At 39.5% G+C, this 14,251-nt stretch overlaps 1 non-coding gene across 1 annotated transcript; it reads right to left on the reverse strand.

Moving 5' to 3' along the window:
• Positions 1-474: 474 nt before the first annotated feature.
• On the reverse strand, positions 475-578 carry LOC112805043 (small nucleolar RNA R71). Its single transcript, XR_003203656.1, has one exon. It is a non-coding gene; the product is annotated as a small nucleolar RNA R71 (small nucleolar RNA).
• Positions 579-14,251: the final 13,673 nt, after the last annotated feature.

The raw sequence follows: 14,251 nt of genomic DNA on the forward strand, positions 1-14,251 counted from the left end.
AGAAAACTAAGAGAAGCTAGATCACAACAATCCAGAAACAACCTTTCAGAAATTTTCGAACAGGAGAAGGACATGGCAGCCGCAAATAATAATGATAATAATGCAAGGAGAATGCTTGGTGACTTCACAAAGCCAACGTCCAAGTTTGATGGAAGAAGCATCTCCATTCCTGCCATTGGAGCCAATAACTTTGAGCTTAAGCCTCAACTAGTTGCATTAATGCAACAAAACTGCAAGTTTTATGGACTTCCATCTGAAGATCCTTATCAGTTCTTAACTGAATTCTTGCAGATCTGTGAGACTGTAAAGACGAATGGAGTTGATCCTGAAGTCTACAGACTCATGCTTTTCCCTTTTGCTGTAAGAGACAGAGCTAGAATATGGTTGGATTCACAACCTAAGGATAGCCTGGACTCCTGGGATAAGCTGGTCACTGCCTTCTTGGATAAGTTCTTTCCTCCTCAAAAGCTGAGCAAGCTGAGAGTGGATGTTCAAACCTTCAAACAAAAAGATGGTGAATCCCTCTATGAAGCTTGGGAAAGATACAAGCAGTTGACCAAAAGATGTCCATCTGACATGTTTTCAGAATGGACCATGTTAGATATATTCTATTATGGTCTCTCTGAATTTTCAAAAATGTCATTGGACCATTCTGCAGGTGGATCTATTCACCTGAAGAAAACGCCTGAAGAGGCTCAAGAACTCATTGACATGGTTGCTAACAACCAGTTCATGTATACCTCTGAGAGGAATTCCGTGAATAATGGGGTACCTCAGAAAAAAGGAGTTCTTGAAATTGATGCTCTGAATGCCATATTGGCTCAGAACAAAATTTTGACTCAACAGGTCAACATAATCTCTCAAAATCTGAATGGATTGCAACATGCATCCAACAGTATTAGAGAAGCAGCTTCTGAAGAAGCTTATGATCCTGAGAACCCTGCCATGGCAGAGGTTAATTACATGGGTGAACCTTATGGAAACACTTATAACCCATCATGGAGAAATCATCCAAATTTCTCCTGGAAGGATCAACAAAAGCCTCAACAAGGCTTTAACAATGGTGGACGCAACAGGCTGAACAATAGTAAGCCATATCCATCATCTTCTCAGCAACAGACAGAGAACTCTGAACAAAACAACTCTAATTTAGCTAATATAGTCTCTGATCTGTCAAAAGCCACTTTCAGTTTCATGAATGAAACAAGATCCTCCATTAGAAATTTGGAGGCACAAGTAGGCCAGCTGAGTAAGAAAGTTATTGAAACTCCTCCCAGTATTCTCCCAAGTAATACAGAAGAAAATCCAAAAGGAGAATGCAAGGCCATTGATTTAATCAAAGTGGCCGAATACACTCAGGAGGAGAAGGACGAAAATCCTAGTGAGGAAGACCTCCTGGGATGTCCTTCAAGCAAGAAGGAGTTTCCTATTAAGGATCCTGAGGAATCAGAGGCTCACCTAGAGACTATAGAGATTCCATTAAATCTCCTTCTGCCATTCATGAGCTCTGAAGAATATTCATCCTCTGAAGAGGATGAAGATGTGATTGGAGAGCAAGTTGCTCAATATCTAGGAGCTATCATGAAGCTGAATGCCAAGCTATTTGGTAATGAGACTTGGGAAAGTGAACCTCCCTTGCTCATTAGTGAATTAGATACTTGGATTCAGGAAACTCTACCTCAAAAGAAACAAGATCCTGGCAAGTTCTTAATACCTTGCACCATTGGCACCATGAGCTTTGAAAAAGCTCTATGTGATCTTGGGTCAGGGATAAACCTTATGCCACTCTCTGTAATGGAGAAACTGGGGATCATTGAGGTACAACCTGCCTTGTTCTCATTACAATTGGCAGACAAATCCATAAGACAAGCTTATGGAATGGTAGAGGACGTGCTAGTGAAGGTTGAAGGCCTTTACATCCCTACTGATTTCATAATCCTAGACACTAGGAAGGAAGATGATGAATGCATCATCCTAGGAAGACCTTTCCTAGCCACAGCAGGAGCTGTGATAGATGTCAACAGAGGTGAGTTAGTCCTTCAATTAAATGGGGACTACCTTATATTTCAGGCACATGGCCTTCCCTCTGTGACAAAAGAGAGTAAACATGAAGAGCTTCTCTCAGTTCAAGGTCAAGAAGAGCCCACACAGTCAACCTCTAAGTTTGGTGTTGTGAGGCCACAACCAAACTCTAAGTTTGGTGTTCAAACTCCATATCCAAACTCTAAGTTTGGTGTGGAGACCACACACTAAAATTGACCTGATCACCTTGTGGCTCCATGAGAGCCACTGTCAAGCTATTGACATTAAAGAAGCGCTTGTTGGGAGGCAACCCAATTTTATTTATCTAATTTTATTTTATTTTGTTTTAGTGTTATTTTTGTGTTGAATTAGGTACATGATCATGAGGAGTCACGAAAAAATCAAAAGAATTAAAAACAGAGTCAAAAACAGAAGAAAAAAAATTTTCACCCGGGAGGCAGCACAGACTGGCGTTCAACGCCAGTAAGATGCATCTGGCTGGCGTTCAACGCCAGAACAGAGCATCTTTCTGGCGCTGAACGCCCAAAACAAGCTACATCCTGGCGTTTAACGCCAGGATGCGCACACAGAGGACAATCTGGCGCTGAACGCCAGAAACAAGCTTGAAACTGGCGTTCAACGCCAGAAACAATCATTACATGGGCGTTTAACGCCCAGAACATGCACCAATGGGCGTTTGAACGCCAGAATGATGCATGAAGGCAATTTACATGCCTATATGGTGAAGGAATGGTATTTCTTTTCACCTCAGGATCTGTGGACCCCACAGGATCCCCACCTCAGGATCTGTGGACCCCACAGGATCCCCACCTACCTTTTCTTTTAATCCTAATCACACTCTCCTAATCCAAATCTCATTTTCAATGTCACACTTCCCAAAAACCTTCACCAATCACCTCAACTCCTCTTCCCAATTTCCCCATGCACCATTCACATCAACCTCCTCTTCCCCATAAATCCCACCTACCCTCATAAAATTCAAATTCAATTTCCCATCCTTTCCCACCCAAAATGGCCGAAACCTACCCTCCCCCCTCCCTATAAATACCTCTCCTTTCTTCTTCATTTTCACACAACACAACCCCTTCTTCTCTCATATAGCCGAACCCCCTCCTCTCCTTCTCTACCCAAATTCTCTTCTTCTTCTTCTACTCTTCTTTTCTTTTTTGCTCGAGGACGAGCAAATTTTAAGTTTGGTGTGGTAAAAAGCCTAAGCTTTTTATTTTTCATTCACCATCAATGGCACCCAAGACCGGAGTTTCCTCAAGAAAAGGAAAAGGGAAGGCAAAAGCTTCCACTTCCGAGTCATGGGAGAAGGAGAGATTCATCTCCAAGAGCCACCAAGACCACTTCTATGATGTTGTGGCAAAGAAGAAGGTGATCCCCGAGGTCCCTTTCAAGCTCAAAAAGAATGAGTATCCGGAAATCCGACATGAGATCCAAAGAAGAGGGTGGGAAGTCATAACCAACCCTATGCAACAAGTTGGAATATTGATGGTTCAAGAGTTCTATGCCAATGCATGGATCACTAGGAACCATGATCAAAGTATGAACCCGAATCCAAAGAATTATATCACAATGGTTCGGGGGAAATACTTAGATTTCAGTCCGGAAAATGTGAGGTTGGCATTCCATCTACCCATGATGCAAGGTGATGAACGCCCCTACACAAGAAGGGTCAACTTTAATCAAAGGTTGGACCAAGTCCTTGCGGACATATGTGTGGAAGGCGCCCAATGGAGAATAGACTCCAAAGGCAAACCGGTCCAACTAAAAAGACTGGACCTCAAGCCTGTAGCTAGAGGATGGTTGGAGTTCATCCAAAGATCCATCATCCCTACAAGCAACCGATCTGAAGTTACTGTGGATCGGGCCATCATGATTCATAGCATCATGATTGGAGAGGAAGTGGAAGTTCATGAAGTCATATCCAATGAACTCTACAAAATAGCTGACAAGCCTTCATACATGGCACGGCTAGCCTTCCCCCACCTCATATGCCATTTATGCTACTCAGCTGGAGTTATCATAGATGGAGATGTCTCCATTGAAGAAGACAAGCCCATCACAAAGAAGAGGATGGAGCAAACAAGAGAAGTTCCTCACGGCCCTCAAGAAGAACATGAGGAAATTCATCATCAACAAATGCCTCAAGGAATGCACTTTCCTCCCAACAACTATTGGGAGCAACTTAGTACCTCTTTGGAAGACTTGAGCCATAATGTTGAACAACTAAGGGTGGAACACCATGAACACGCCCTCACTCTCCAAGAAATAAGAGAAGATCAAAGAGCAATGAGGGAGGAGCAACAAAGGCAAGGAAGGGACATAGAAGAGTTGAAGAACATCATTGGTCCTTCAAGAAGAAGACGCCACTAGAGGTGGATTCATTCCTTGTTCTTTATTTTCTTTCTGTTTTCGGTTTTTAAGTATTGTGTTTATCTATGTTTTTGTGGCTCTACTTCATGATCATTAGTGTGTAACCATGCCTTAAAGCTATGAATAAAATCCATTAGTCCTTCACCTCTCTTAAAAGAAAAATGTTTTAATTCAAAAGAACAAGAAGTACATAATTTTCGAAATTATTAGTGAATTTAATTTAATTATATTGATGTGGTGGCAATAATTTTTGTTTTCTGAATGAATGAATGAACAGTGCATATTTTTGATCTTGTTGTTTATGAGTGTTAAAATTTTTGGTGCTTGAAAGAATGATGAACAAAGAGAAATGTTATTGATGATCTGAAAAACATCATGAAATTGATTCTTGAAGCAAGAAAAAGCAGTGAAAAAAAAAGGTGGCGAAAATTTTAAAGCAAGGATCCAAGGCTTTGAGCATCAATGGATAGGAGGGCCCAAGAAAATAAAATCCAGGCCTAAGCGGCTAAATCAAGCTGTCCCTAACCATGTGCTTGTGCCATGAAGGTCCAAGTGAAAAGCTTGAGACTGAATGGTTAAAGTCGTGATCCAAAGCTAAAGAGTGTGCTTAAGAGCTCTGGACACCACTAACTGGGGACTTTAGCAAAGCTAAGTCACAATCTGAAAAGGTTCACCCAGTTATGTGTCTGTGGCATTTGTGTATCCGGTGGTAATACTGGAAGACAAAGTGCTTAGGGCCACAGCCAAGACTCATAAGTAGCTGTGTTCAAGAATCAACATGCCTAACTAGGAAAGTCAATAACACTATCTGAAATTCTAAGTTCCTAGAGATACCAATCACTCTGAACTTCAAAGGAAAAAGTGAGATGCCAAAACTGTTCAGAAACAAAAAGCTACAAGTCCCGCTCATGTAATTAAATTAATATTCATTGATATTTTGAACTTTATAGTATATTCTCTTCTTTTTATCCTAATTGATTTTCAGTTGCTTGGGGACAAGCAACAATTTAAGTTTGGTGTTGTGATGAGCGGATAATTTATACGCTTTTTGGCATTGTTTTCATATAGTTTTTAGTAAGTTTGAGCTACTTTTAGGGATGTTTTCATTAGTTTTTATGTTAAATTCACATTTCTGGACTTTACTATGAGTTTGTGTGTTTTTCTGTGATTTCAGGTAAATTCTGACTGAAATTGAGGGATTTGAGCAAAACTCTGAAGAAGGCTGACAAAAGGACTGCTGATGCTGTTGGAATCTGACCTCCCTGCACTCGAAATGGATTTTCTGGAGCTACAGAACTCCAATTGGCGCGCTCTCAACGGCGTTGGAAAGTAGACATCCAGGGCTTTCCAGAAATATATAATAGTCCATACTTTATTCGAAGAATGACGACGTAACTTGGCGTTAAACGCCAAGTTCATGCTGCTGTCTGGAGTTAAACGCCAGAAAAACGTCATGATCCGGAGTTGAACGCCCAAAACACGTCATAACCTGGAGTTTGACGCCAAGAAATGCCTTAGCTCGTGGAATGATCAAGCTCAGCCCAAGCATACACCAAGTGGGCCCCGGAAGTAGATTTATACATCAATTACTTACTCATGTAAACCCTAGTAGCTAGTCTAGTATATATAGGACATTTATCTATTGTATTAGACATCCTGGATTGTAAATTGAATCCTGTGATCACGTTAGAGAGGGCTGGCCATTCGGCCATGCCTGAACTCTTTGCTTATGTATTTTCAACGGTGGAGTTTCTGCACACCATAGATTAAGGGTGTGGAGCTCTGCTGTACCTCAAGTATCAATGCAATTCAATTTTCTCTTATTCGGTTTCTATCTTATTCCTATTCCAAGATATTCATTCGTACCCAAGAACATGATGAATGTTATGAGTCAGATTACCCTCATTATCATTCTCACTTATGAACGCGCGTGATTGACAACCACTTCCGTTCTACATGCAACAGAGCTTGAATGCATATCTCTTAGATTCCCCAACAGAATCTTTGTGGTATAAGCTAGATGGATGGCGGCATTTATGAGGATCCGGAAAGTCTCACCTTGTCTGTGGTATTCCGAGTAGGATTCCGTTAATGAATGAATGTGACGTGCTTCAAACCTGTAACCTGCTGGGCGTTAGTGACAGACGCAAAAGAGGGATTCTATTCCAGTAGGGGAGGGAACCAACCGGTGATTAGCCGTACTGTGACAGAGTGCGTGAGCATTAGTTTTCACTGCGAGGATGGGATGTAGCCATCAGCCATGGGTGATGCCTCCAGACTGGTTAGCTGTGCGAGTGACAGCCGCACAGGATATTTCCCCGAGAGGAAGAAAGTAGCCACAGTTGATGGTGAACCCCTATACAAAGCTTGCCATGGAAAGGAGTAAGAAGGATTGAATAGAAGCAGTAGGAGAGCAGGCGTCCTTGGGCTCTACAGCATCTCTATCCGCTTATCTGAAATTCCAACCAATGAATCTGCATAAGTGTTCTATCCCTTTTATTATTCCTTTTTTATTTCTTTATTCCAATAATCACAATTACCCTTTAATCTCCCTAACTGAGATTTACAAGGTGACCATAGCTTGCTTCATACCAACAATCTCTGTGGATTCGACCCTTACTCACGTAAGGTTTATTACTTGGACGACCTAGTACACTTGCTGGTTAGTTGAACGGAGTTGTGAGAATAAACAGTGCCCTAAGAGTAAATATATGCTAAAGCTCAAAAGATAGAAATCACAATTTCGTCCACCATGAATAAATATCATCATATTGCTAATCCATTTTCTTTAACTCACTAATCTCTCTAACCATCTAACTTCCGCTTACTCTTTAACAATTCTTTCAAAATTATGATGATATTATTGCCTTTTGAATATGGGTTGTGCTTTTAATGAAGTTTGCTTTCTTGGGTTATTTGTTCACTTTTGCACATTCATTGCAACATCAAGGTTGTTTCTTTTTGTCATTTGTATCCTGAACATGCTTAATTTGTTAATTGCTAAATGTCTTATATATCCTATCATATTTTTTTTTTCAGGATGTCTGACAAAGGCAAAGCCATAGCCACTACCTCCAAAAAGAGAAAACACTCTACCCCTTCTCTTCCTTCCACATATAAGAATTATGCTAAGCATCCAATGAATGATGTGGACAAGGAAAACCAGTTATTGCCTTCCACCAATCCTGAAAAATTCCTTAATCTCTACTGTGAGCTCCGGTTTTCTAAGTATCGGACTACAAAGCTCAACATTGAGAAGAAGCTACTTCTCCCCATGGATGTGAGACGTTCTATTTCCGGTCGGATCATTGATTTGGGTATTGACTTTGTTGACCGGGATTTGGGGGATATCAATGTTTCTTGGGTGAAGGAATTATACTGTAACTTCTTCCGTCCCACATTGGATTCGGTTCAGGTAAGGGGTAGGGAGATTATGATCACTGAGACCGCCATTGAGGAGGCATTACAGTGCCGGCATGTTCCGGATGAGTTGTGTGCCCACCAGCAGGCTGAGCTAGCCATACACAGCATGACCTTCGATTATGAGGCGCTCAGGACTGTCATTGGGTTACCAAAGGCTACTTGGGTTATGGATGCCAACAATACCAAGCCGAAAGGAATGGCGTTTGCTCATCTGACTAGAGAGGCCAAGACGTGGCAGATGATCTTTGCTTGCTATGTCCTTCCCACCACCCACTTTTCTGAGATTCCTATGGAGATGCTCCTACTTATTGGGTGTGTTATGGAGGGGAAGGAAGTCTCTTTCCCTAGACTGATCAGACAGTGTATGTGGCGGGCGCATATTCGTGGCCTACTCCCATTCCCTACTTTGGTCACGAGTATGGCGGCCCTGGCTGAGGTTCCTTGGTTGGATGATGATGTGCGACCCCCGCCCCTTGATGATGATGACAAGGAGGTTACTATTCCTTGGGGTGGTTGGGTGCACGAGAGACCAGTTGCTAGACGCCGGTCTCGGGCCAGAGCTCCCGTCGGGACACCTTCACCCTCTGCCCCTACGGCTGCCCCATCCTCTTCTACAGCTGCAGCTCCTTCATCATCCACTGATCCGCCCGCAGCACCTGAGCCTACATATCTCCTAGTCCAGCGTCTTTTCCGGTTCCTAGAGCGTGAGAAGCGCCATATCAGACGTCGTTTGGATCGGATAGACCAGATGTTTGTGGCTCAGGGCCTTGAGTTACCCCCACTTCCCGACTCTCCGGCCTCCGATGAGCAGGATCATCAGGAGGAGGTTGCGGAGGCACCGGTTCAGCAGCATTCCCCCGCCACTACAGAGCCACTAGAGATTCATGAGGAGCCGGTTCCACAGTCAGAGCCTGAGCCTATCGTTGTACCCCCCACTGATCCTCCGGTTTAGCATCGAGGACGATGCTTGGTTTTAAGTGTGGGGAGGGCACCGGTAGCATCATTTGGGAACCGGTGAACTTTTTCAGCCTAGTTATCCTATTTTGCACATTTTGTATATATATTTGGATGCATTTTTAGTTTACTTTGGGATACTTTTATTGCCTATTTTGGATTTTAGTTATTTTGATGCTTTTGGATATTTTAGATATTTTGGATGATAGATTTAGTACTTTTAGTTGGATCTTTACTTTCTTTGTACATTTTGCTTATCTTTGTTCTTAGTTTGTGGTTGTGATTAGAAATCATACTTGAATTGTTTAGTTACCCTTTTTACATGAGAAAAAATTGATTTTAAGAGAAAAAGAAAAGGGTGAACTAAGAAAAAATTTTTGAACCTTTTAATCACAACAATGCTTATTCAAACATTGAAAGTTTCCAAGGAGTTTAAATATAGGGCATTAACCCAATTGATTGAAGGAAATTTTTTTGGTAGAATTTGCTTGAATTTCATACTTTGTGAAGCATGTATTGAACTAAGAACACAAGCTTGTGAGACTTGAGCCTATTGATGTGGTTACATTTTATAACCACTTATTTTCCATTCTTGTGTGAAATTGTTCTCTTTCTATGATTGTAATCCTTGATTTGCTTGATTCTATATGTCCATTTATTTCTTGCATTTATGCATTTATATGATTGAGGCCATTACTTCATTAGCCACTTACCCAAATAGCCAACCTTTTATTCTCCATTGTTAGCCAATTTTGAGCCTATGCTTAACCAACTCATTCTCAATTTAGCACATTACAAGCCTAAGGCGGAAAACCAATGAAAAGTCCTTGTTTGGATCTTTGATTAGCCTAGGCTAGTGAGAGTGATTATTATTCAAAGTTGGTGAGACTTGAGAACATTGGAGGGGATAAAAGGGGTAGTACACTTTTATGTTTAGGAATTGGGTACATATTCATGTATTGATTAAATGAATAGACCTTGTGCATTGATGTTCTTGTATATAGTTTGACAAAAAAAAAAAAGAAATGAAAAGAAAAGAAAAAGATGAAAAGAAAAGGAAATAAAAATGAAAGAAAAGAAAAAAATGTATATGCAAAAAGAAGAAAAAGAAAGAAAATAATAAAAAGGGGACAAATTGCCCCAAAGTGAAGTCAATAAAAAGAAATCAATGCATAGGTGTTACGAATCAAATAAGGATGCATGAGTATGTGAAAAAGTGAAGAATGGGTAGTTAGAATAGTTTGAACTTGTATAGGTCATTATATAGGTTAGGTGGGAAAGTCTATGCTAATCAAAGATTCAAACCTTAGCCCACTTAACCATAAATGATCCTACCTTGACCCTAACCCCATTACAACCTAATTGAAAGACCTCATGATGAATGTATGCATGCATTGAATAAATGTTGATTGTTAGAAGGAAATCAAATTTTGGAAAGCTTGACTAGAAGAGAATTGAGTGAATTGACCCTTAAACACTTGAGTGAATAGAGCGGATACACATATCCGGTGAGAGTTCAAAAGTTCGATTACATGTATTCATCCATATTATCTATATTCTTGCAAGTTTAAATTCTTTTTGGTAATTCAATACAATTGTGGTTTGGAATTAATTCCTATTACCTAGCCCTTGTGCTTACACATGCTCTCTTGGCAATTTGATATGTTTGAATTAAGCATTTGCATTTATTTTAGGTAGTTGCATTTAGATAGGACTCATATAGTTAGTTGCATTCAATAAATGTCATCACCTTTAGTTCTTTCTTATTTTAGCATGAGGACATGCTAAGGCTTAAGTGTGGGGAGGTTGACAAACCCCAATTTGACGGTTTGTTGTGTATTGAATTTAGAGTATTTTGATAGCCTTTTGTCACATTTAGCCTATGAATTAGCATGGTTTTGTTATCTCTCCCATATTTGTGCTTGAGTGTAAAAACATACTTTTTAAGCCTTATTGTGATGAATTCTAATTTCTCTTTGATTCCATAAGATGCCTTGATGTGTTTGCTAGTAATCTCAGGTTGAAATAGGCTAGGCATGGATCAAAGGAAGCAAAGAAGGAAGCATGCAAGTGGAGAGAAGCACTAAAAGCCAAAGAGCTGATCCAGGTCATGCACGCGTACGCGCACAAGGCGCTCGCGCGCACATTGCGAAACAGGCCAAGGACGCGCACGCGTACCATGCGCGCACGCGCCGATGATGGCACATGATTTCATTTATGTAGCACGTGTCTGGCGATTTTGGAGAGGTTTCAGCAACCAACTTTGGCGCCAAAATGCACATAAAAGCCAAGGATTGAAGGGGATTGACAACACATGTTCATACATACACACACACACACTAGGATTAGTTTTAGTTTAGTTTTCTAGAGAGAGAAGCTCTCACTTCTCTCTAGAATTAGGATTAGGTTTAGGTTAATCTCTCTCTTCTTAGATCTAGGTTTAATTCATACTTTGATTCAATTTTCCTTTAGCAATTCTCAACCTTCTCATCTCTCTCTTTCTAGTTATGTGTTTCTATAATTGTAGTTCTTCATTTTGTTTTGGATAGATTGTTGTTCTCTAGTTTCATTTCAATAATGCAATTGAGGTAATTCATGATAATTGTGATTTCCTTGATTGTTGTTGTTAATTCTTGCAATAATTGTTGTTAGATTCTATTCTTGTTGTTGCTTTGCTATACTTTTCTTTTATGCCTTGCAAGTGTTTGATGAAATGCTTGTTTGGGTTTTAGGATAGATTTTGTCCCTCTTGGCCTAGGTAGAGTAATTAGTAACTCTTGAGTTCTCTAATCCCTTTGTTGATTGATGATTAAAAGTTGCTAATTGATTTGAATGCCTCTAAAGCTAGTCTTTCCTTTAGGAGTTGATTAGGACTTGAGGAATCAAATTGATTCATCCACTTGACTTTCCTTTATTTAGCAAGGGTTGACTAAGTGGGAGCAATGAATAATTCTCATCACAATTGAGTAAGATAACTAGGATAGGACTTCTAGTTCTCATATCTTGCCAAGAGCCTTTTATAGTTGTTAGTTTACTTTCATTGCCATTTACTTTCATGCCTCTTATCAAAAACCCCAAAATAACTCACAACCAATAACAAGACACTTTATTGTAGTCCTAGGGAGAACGACCCGAGGTCCAATACTTCGGTTTATAAATTTAGGGGTTTGTACTAGTGACAAACAACTTTTTGTACGAAAGGATTATTGTTTGGTTTAGGAACTATACTTTACAACGAGAATTTATTTGAGAAATTCTAAACCGTCAAAAATCCAATCGTCAGTCACCATGGGGTGGAGGTAATTGTGAAACCGCTAATTTAATTTTAATTACGCTATAGAATATTGTGACATTGCGTTCATTTGTACTTAAGATAAAAGTGACAAATTATTATTTAAAGTAATTAACTTAGAACTAACGTAAGAGTGCTACGTGGGGTAGTGACATCAAATGACAAATTCTTGAAGACGAATAAATCAGAGCGCGTCAACGAATCTGCACGGGTCGACCTAGTTTCTCCTTTGAGACTTACCTTAGAATTCTACTTTAAATTTCTTCTTGAATAATGAATAGATCAACTTCCCAGTCCTAGTCCTGATTTGCGTGAATCTCGTTTCCTCTGGGATGAGTCTAAACTCCTGGGGTTGTACTAATCATTTTGGCAACTTTGATTACTCAAAAGAAACTTAAACTTTTGGTTTTTGAGGAATTTTAGGTTTAAATGTAAAATTTGGTATGAAGAGTTGTTAATTTGCTTAATGCAGAATTTTCTGCATATTTGGCAGAAAATTAAAATAAAAATTGGGAGCAATCTAGACATAATTTTCCATCCAAAATTATTTTTCTACCAAACTTCAAGAAGTCAAGATTTCTCCATAAAAAATTCAAGGAATTTGGCCAAGTGGTTTGGAAGATATGAATTTTTGAAACTTAGTGGTTGCTGTAGAATTTTTTGGTTTTCGGGTTCTGCAGTATCAACTTCCAGCCACTAGAACTTTTAATTTATTTGACATTTTTAGTTGCTACTGAAAGGATTTTGAAGGTCTGTAAGTCTACTTTAATTGAGTACAAGTTTCATGTCCATATCTATTTTGTAGACTTAATTAAGTGACTTGGAAGCTGGGTTGCTTGCTGGAAATTCGGAACTGATTTATGAAAACAAAGCATGATTTTCAATTGATAATTAATTAATCAAATAAAGTGATATGAACCTGAAACTTATTCGTTCTGAAACTTAGGGATGTTGAGTATATCTTCATCAAAATCTAGAAGCAACGAATTAGAATCGAATTTACTATGGATTTTACAAAAATAGAACTGTCTGCTATTTTTTGAATTCTTATGGGTGCAGCAGCAGATTTTCAAAGTTGTTATCAAATTCAATTCTAATCAAAATACAGTAAAACTTAATCCAAATTAAAGACTAGGATCTCTAGAATGACCTCGTCAAGAGAGTTATCTCATGCCTAAACTTTTCGCGATATGAAACCACGTGACAAGATAGCAGGGTGCTGTCCCAGGAGTCTAGAATAATAGTCTTGATTTTTCTTCAATGGATAGAGTTAGACTATCCAGAAAAATATGCTTCTTAGTTCTTTAGAAGCTTGAGTTCGATACGGATGCGTGGACATAAAGTTTGTAGAAGGATGAGTTCGTTTATTATATTAATTATTTAGTAGAAGACTGGTCGCCAAGGAGGTATTATGGCTGAACAAGCCGGGAAAATGAATAAGACTGTAAGTTGCCCCTAGGTAGGACTAAAGTTATAAGGTGATGCGGAGGCATGATGATAAGAAAGGAAGTCGAGAAGAGATCGAGGGTTAGACCGGTGGCGTATTAGATGGCTCTACCACCACATCTTTCGAACCTGTATGACGTATTTCATGTGTCACAGCTTCAGAAGTATACTCCTGATGCTAGCCATGTGTTAGAACCTGGATCGGTTCAGTTAAAGGAAGATTTGACACTTCCGGTGAATTCGGTCAGAATTGGCGACACGAGTATTAAACAGTTGCATGGAAAAGAGGTTTCATTAGTCAAAGTGGCATGGAGTCGATCCGTTGTTGAGGAGCACACCCGAGAACTTGAGCTGGAAATGGGTACAGACTACCCTCACTTATTTCCAGGCAACTGAATTTGAATTTTGTGGGCAAAATTCCTATTTAGATGGGTAGAATGTAAAATCCAGTCAAACTGTAACTAATTAAATAATAAATTAAATAGGAGCGAATATGGTTAGAAAATTTAGCAATCGGAATTTGATAAATTTAAATATGATATTTGGACTCAGTAAATTTTTCTGAGTCAGAAAACATAGTTTTCTGAAAAAAATGCACACTGAAAATTTGACCGGTAGTACCGGCTGCGATCTGTCTGGTACTGTGGCTGAGAAAATTAATTAGAAGTGAATAATTTTAAGAAATAAGAATTTATAATTTGGGAAGATAGAAAT

Source organism: Arachis hypogaea, chromosome 5 (assembly GCF_003086295.3).
Source record: "Arachis hypogaea cultivar Tifrunner chromosome 5, arahy.Tifrunner.gnm2.J5K5, whole genome shotgun sequence".
Classification (NCBI taxonomy): Eukaryota; Viridiplantae; Streptophyta; class Magnoliopsida; order Fabales; family Fabaceae; genus Arachis; species Arachis hypogaea.